Below are 7,067 nucleotides of genomic sequence, written 5' to 3'. Positions count from 1 at the left end.
ATCCCGAGGCGTTGCCAGGCCAGCCGGGAGACATAGTCTTCCCAACGTGTCCTGGGTCTTCCCCGTGGCCTCCTGCCGGTCGGACGTGCCCTAAACACCTCCCTAGGGAGGCGTTCGGGTGGCATCCTGACCAGATGCCCGAACCACCTCATCTGGTTTCTCTAGATGTGAAAGAGCAGCGGCTTTACTTAGAGCTTCTCCCGGATGACAGAGCTTCTCACCCTATCTCTAACGGAGAGACCCACCACCCGGCGGAGGAAACTCATTTCGGCCGCTTGTACCCGTGATCTTGTCCTTTCGGTCATAACCCAAAGCTCATGACCATAGGTGAGGATGGGAACGTAGATCGACCGGTAAATTGAGAGCTTTGCCTTCCGGTTCAGCTCCTTCTTCACCACAACGGATCGATACAGCGTCCACATTACTGAAGACGCCGCACCGATCCGCCTGTCAATCTCACGATCCACTCTTCCCTCACTCGTGAACAAGACTCCAAGGTACTTGAACTCCTCCACTTGGGGCAAGATCTCCTCCCCAACATGGAGATGGCACTCCACCATTTCCCGGGCGAGAACCATGGACTCGGACTTGGAGATGCTGAATCTCATCCCAGTCGCTTCACACTCGGCTGCGAACCGATCCAATGAGAGCTGAAGATCCTGGCCAGATGAAGCCATCAGGAACACATCATCTGCAAAAAGCAGAGACCTAATCCTGCAGCCACCAAACCGGATCCCCTCAACACCCTGACTGCCCCTAGAAATTTTGTCCATAAAAATTATGAGCAGAATCGGTGACAAAGAGCAGCCTTGGCGAAGTCCAACCCTCACTGGAAACGGGTCAGACTTACTGCCGGCAATGCGGACCAAGCTCTGACACTGATCATACAGGGAGCGGACTGCCACAATCAGACAGTCCGACACCCCATACTCTCGGAGCACTCCCCACAGGACTTCCCAGGGGACACGGTCGAATGCCTTCTCCAAGTCCACAAAGCACATGTAGACTGGTTGGGCAAACTCCCATGCACCTTCAAGGACCCTACCGAGAGTATAGAGCTGGTCTACCGTTCCACGACCAAGACGAAAACCACACTGTTCCTCCTGCATCCGAGGTTTGACTATCCGGTGTAGCCTCCTCTCCAGTACCCCTAAATAGACCTTACCGGGAAGGCTGAGGAGTGTGATCCCACGATAGTTGGAACACACCCTCCGGTTCCCCTTCTTAAAGAGAGGAACCACCACCCCGGTCTGCCAATCCAGAGGTACCGCCCCCAATGTCTACGCGATGTTGCAGAGTCTTTTCAACCAAGACAGCCCCACAGCATCCAGAGCCTTAAGGAACTCCGGGCCGATCTCATCCACCCCCGGGGCCTTGGCACCGAGGAGCTTTTTAACTACCTCGGCAACCTCAGCCCCAGAAATAGGAGAGCCCACCACAGATTCCCCAGGCACTGCTTCTTCATAGGAAGACGTGTTGGTGGGATTGATGAGGTCTTCGAAGTATTCCCTCCACCGATCCACAACAGCCGCAGTAGAGGTCAACAACACACCATCCTCACCATACACGGTGTTGATAGTGCACTGCTTCCCCCCCGTGGCGGCGGATGGTGGTCCAGAATCGCTTCGAAGCCGTCCGGAAGTCGTTTTCCACGGCTTCCCCAAACTCCTCCCATGTCCGAGTTTTTGCATCCGCGACCGCTGAAGCCGCACTTCGCTTGGCCTGTCAGTACCTGTCCGCTGCCTCAGGAGTCCTATGAGCGAAAAGGACCCGATAGGACTTTTTCTTCAGCTTGACAGCATCCCTCACCGCCGGTGTCCACCAACGGGTTCTAGGATTACCGCCACGACAGGCACCAACCACCTTGCGGCCACAGCTCCAATCAGCCGCCTCGACAATAGAGGTGCGGATCATGGACTCAATGGCCAGCACCTCCCTGATCCTAGGATCTATGTTGATCGGGGGATTCTATGCCCCCTGGTAGGGTCTCCCAAGACAAACAGGTCCTAGATGAGGGATCAGACAAAGAGCAGCTCAAAGACCTTTATGAAAAGTACAAAAACGAGGACCTAGATTTCCCTCGCCGGCCCAGAGGTGGGGCACGATGGCGAGCGCCTGGTGGCCGGGCTCGCCCCCATGGGGCCCGGCCAGGCTCAACCCGAAGAGGCAACGTGGTTTCCCCCCCCCCTCCAATGGGCTCACCACTCATGGGAGGGGTCATAGAGGTCGGGTGCAGTGTGAGCTGGGCGGCAGCCGAAGGCGGGGCACTTGGCGGTCCGATCCTCGGCTACATAAGCTAGCTCTTGGGAAATTATTTGCATATTTTAAATCTAACTTGAGTTTAATTTGATGCGTGTTTTCTAATATTTTCTGAAAGAAATTCATAGAAAAAAATTTTGAAAAAAAAAAAGAAAAAAAAAAGAAATACTGGAAATTATTTGTATACTTTTTAAAATCAAACTTAAATATACTTTGATGCATGGATTTTTAAGTAATGTTTGCCAAAACAAAGTCATGGAAAAAGAAATGGTGCCAAATATCAAATAAACAAGTGCCTTACAAGACCAGCAAGTATGTTGGGGGATATTTGCTATGACATCATTATCAGTGACGCAGCAGGAAGGGGCTGGGAACATGTGTGCACTAAAATGTCATCGCTCTCTCATTCATTCATTCATTGACATTTTAATGCGCTCCTTCACCTGCAGGTCATCTGCAATGCGGAATGGGGACGGTATGGCGTCGTGGGTAGAGCGGCTGTGTCAGAAACCTGAGGGTTGCAGGTTCGCTCCCCGCCTCTTGACATCCAAATCGCTGCCGTTGTGTCCTTGGGCAGGACACTTCACCTTTCCCCCGGTGCCGCTCCCACTGGTGAATGAATGATAGGTGGTGGTCGGAGGGGCCATAGGAGCAAACTGGCAGCCTCGCTTCCGTCAGTCTACCCCAGGACAGCTGTGGCTACAAATGTAGCTTACCACCACCAGGTGTGAATGAATGATGGGTTCCCACTTCTCTGTGAGCGCTTTGAGTATCTAATAATAGAAAAGCGCGATATAAAATCTAATCCATTATTATTATTATAATGGCTGCTTTTATTTTGTTAAACTTCCTGTGTGCAAAAAATAAATAAAATCATCTTCAGCTGCTCTGACGACATCATATACGCTCAAAATGTGAAGTTTGTACGACTTAAAAGTGTAATTTCCCTCAAAAGCTTGGTCAATTTCCTCTTTTATATTTCCTGTTACAGCTCAAAATGGGTGATACACAAACATTCCTGTAAATTTTTTTATATTTTCTAATCAGTGATCTCAACTGTTAGGAATCAGCACAGTCATACCTTTAAACAAGCACCACACACACACACACACACACACAACCACACGTGTGTGTAGAGTACCGGGAACACCTTCACACGTGCACAAGTTGACTTCCTCGAAGACAGGAAATGCGAGACAATAAAAGATCAGACTGGGTGCCTATGACCACTCACTGACTTGTACTTTAGAGCAGTGGTCCCCAACCTTTTTGTAACTGCGGACCGGTCGATAATTTTTTTTTTTTTGGGGGGGGGGTCTGTATTTTTTTTAAATTTTTTTGTCACAATCATGCGTGCTTACGGACTGTATCCCTGCAGACTGTATTGATCTATATTGATATATAATGTAGGAACCATAAATATTAATAACAGAAAGAAACAACCCTTTTGTGCGAATGAATGTGAATGAGTGTAAATGGGGGACAGAGTTTTTTTTGGGTTGGTGCACTAATTGTAAGTGTATCTTGTGTTTTTTATGTTGATTTAATAAAAAATAAAAAATATTTTTTAAATTTTTTTATTTATTGTGTGGCCCGGTACCAATCGATCCACGGACCGGTACCGGGCCACGGCCTGGTGGTTGGGGACCACTGCTTTAGAGTAATATGACTCAAGTACAAAACCCAAAACCAGTGAAGTTTGCACATTGTGTAAATAGTAAATAAAAACAGAATACAATGATTTACAAATCCTTTTCAACTTATATTCAATTGAATAGACTGCAAAGACAAGATATTTAATGTTCACACTGAGAAATTTTGTTATTTTTTTTCAAATAATCATTAACTTAGAATTTAATGGCAGCAACACATTGCAAAAAAGTTGTCACAGGGGCATTTTTACCACTGTGTTACATGGCCTTTCCTTTTAACAACACTCAGTAAACGTTTGGGAACTGAGGAGACCAATTTTTGAAGCTTTTCAGTTGGAATTATTTCCCATTCTTGTTTGATGTACAGCTTAAGTTGGTCAACAGTCCAGGGTCTCTGTTGTGGTATTTTAGGCTTCATAATGCACCACACATTTTCAATGGGAGACAGGTCTGGACTACAGGCAGGCCAGTCTAGTACCCGCACTCTTTTATTATGAAGCCAAGCTGTTGTAACACGTGGCTTGGCATTGTCTTGCAGAAATAAGCAGGGGCGTCCATGATAACGTTGCTTGGATGGCAACATATGTTGCTCCAAAACCTGTATGTACCTTTCAGCATTAATGGTGCCTTCACAGATGTGTAAGTTACCCATGTCTTGGGCACTAATACACCCCCATACCATCACAGATGCTGGCTTTTCAACTTTGCACCTATAACAATCCGGGTGGTTCATTTCCTCTTTGGTCCAGAGGACACGACGTCCACAGTTTGCAAAAACAATTTGAAATGTGGACTCGTCAGACCACAGGACACTTTTCCACTTTGCATCAGTCCATCCAGCGAAGCGTTTCTGGGTGTTGTTGATAAATGGCTTTGGCTTTGGATAGTAGAGTCTTAGCTTGCACTTACAGATGTAGCAACAAACTGTAGTTACTGACAGTGGTTTTCTGAAGTGTTCCTGAGCTCATGTGGTGATATCCTTTACACACTGATGTGGCTTTTTGGTGCAGTAACACCTGAGGGATCGAATGTCACGGGAATTCAATGTTGGTTTTCAGCCTTGCCGCTTACGTGCAGTGATTTCTCCAGATTCTCTGAACCTTTTGATGATATTAAAGGCCTACTGAAACCCACTACTACCGACCACGCAGTCTGATAGTTTATATATCAATAATGAAATCTTAACATTGCAACACATGCCAATACGGCCGGGTTAACTTATAAAGTGCAATTTTAAATTTCCCGCTAAACTTCCGGCTGAAAACGTTTCGATATGATGACGTTTGCGCGTGACGTCAACAATTGAAGCGGAAGTATTCGGAGCCCATTGAATCCAATACAAAAAGCTCTGTTTTCATGTCAAAATTCCACAGTATTCTGGACATCTGTGTTGGTGAATCTTTAGCAATTTGTTTAATGAACAATGAAGACTGCAAAGAAGAAAGTTGTAGGTGGGATCGGTGTATTAGCGGCTGGCTGTAGCAACACAACCAGGAGGACTTACTTGGATAGCAGACGCGCTAGCCGCCGACCGCACGGATGATCGGGTGAAGTCCTTCGTCCTTCCGTCGATCGCTGGAACGCAGGTGAGCACGGGTGTTGATGAGCAGATGAGGGCTGGCTGGCGTAGGTGGAGCGCTAATGTTTTTATCATAGCTCTGTGAGGCCCCGTTGCTAAGTTAGCTTCAATGGCGTCGTTAGCAACAGCATTGTTAATCTTCGCCAAGCTGGAAAGCATTAACCGTGTATTTACATGTCTAGGGTTTAATAGTATTGTTGATTTTCCGTCCATCCTTCCAGTCAGGGGTTTATTTCTTTTGTTTATATCTGCATTTGAGCCCGATGCTATCACGTTAGCTCAGTGCTTCGCCGATGTATTGTCGTGGGGATAAAAGTCACTGTGAATGTCCATTTCGCGTTCTCGACTCTCATTTTCAAGAGGATATAGTATCCGAGGTGGTTTAAAATACAAATCCGTGATCCACAATAGAAAAAAGGAGAGAATGTGGAATCCAATGAGCCAGCTTGTACCTAAGTTACGGTCAGAGCGAAAAAAGATACGTTCTGCACTGCACGCTAGTCCTTCACTTTCACGTTCCTCATCTTTCATCCTCGCTCAAATTAATGGGGTAACCGTCGCTTTCTCGGTCCGAATCTCTCTCGCTGCTGGTGTAAACAATAGGAAAATGTGAGCAGCTCTTCCTCCGGTGTCGTCACGCTACTTCCGGTAGGGGCAAGGCTTTTTTTAATCAGAGACCAAAAGTTGCAAACTTTATCGTCGTTGTTCTATACTAAATCCTTTCAGCAAAAATATGGCAATATCGCAAAATGATCAAGTATGACACATAGAATGGATCTGCTATCCCCGTTTAAATGAAAAAAAAAATCATTTCAGTAGGCCTTTAAGAACCGTAGACGGTGAAATCCCTAAATTCCTTGCAATAGTTGGTTGAGAAATGTTGTCCTTAAACACATTTCTCACGCATTTGTTCACCAAGTGGTGACCCTCACCCCATCCTTGTTTGTGAATGACTGAGCATTTCATGGAAGCTGATTTTATACTCAATAATGGCACCCACCTGTTCCCAATTAGCCTGTTCACCTGTAGGATGTTCCAAATAAGTGTTTGATGAGCATTCCTCAACTTTCTCAGTCTTTTTTGCCACTTGTGCCAGCTTTTTTGAAACATGTTGCAGGCATCAAATACCAAATGAGCTAATATTTGCCAAAAATAACAAGTACAAACGTTAAATATCTTGTCTTTGCAGTCTATTCAATTGAATATAAGTTGAAAAGGATTTGCAAATCATTGTATTCTGTTTTTATTTACCATTTACACAACGTGCCAACTTTACTGGTTTTGGGGTTTGTAAAAGTATTACTTGAGTATGTAGGGAAAAAAGTACTGTAAGTACTAAGTACTGATTGATTTAGTAGCTATTTTAAATACTTTCACAACATGTACATTTTACTGTCACTCATGACTTTATAACGGGGCTAATGTTAGCATATGCTAGCTAAAACATAAAAAAAACAATCCTTCTGATTGGTGGAATGGAGTCAAAGGTAATGAAGAGGTCCTTGCATGCAGGGATGAGTCATTCTGAATCAATGTAGCGATCGGAATGAGACGCGATGCGACAAAGTCAAAGTCCT

The sequence above is a fragment of the Entelurus aequoreus genome, linkage group LG06 (assembly GCF_033978785.1).
Source record: "Entelurus aequoreus isolate RoL-2023_Sb linkage group LG06, RoL_Eaeq_v1.1, whole genome shotgun sequence".
Classification (NCBI taxonomy): Eukaryota; Metazoa; Chordata; class Actinopteri; order Syngnathiformes; family Syngnathidae; genus Entelurus; species Entelurus aequoreus.
This window is presented reverse-complemented; position numbering follows the sequence as displayed.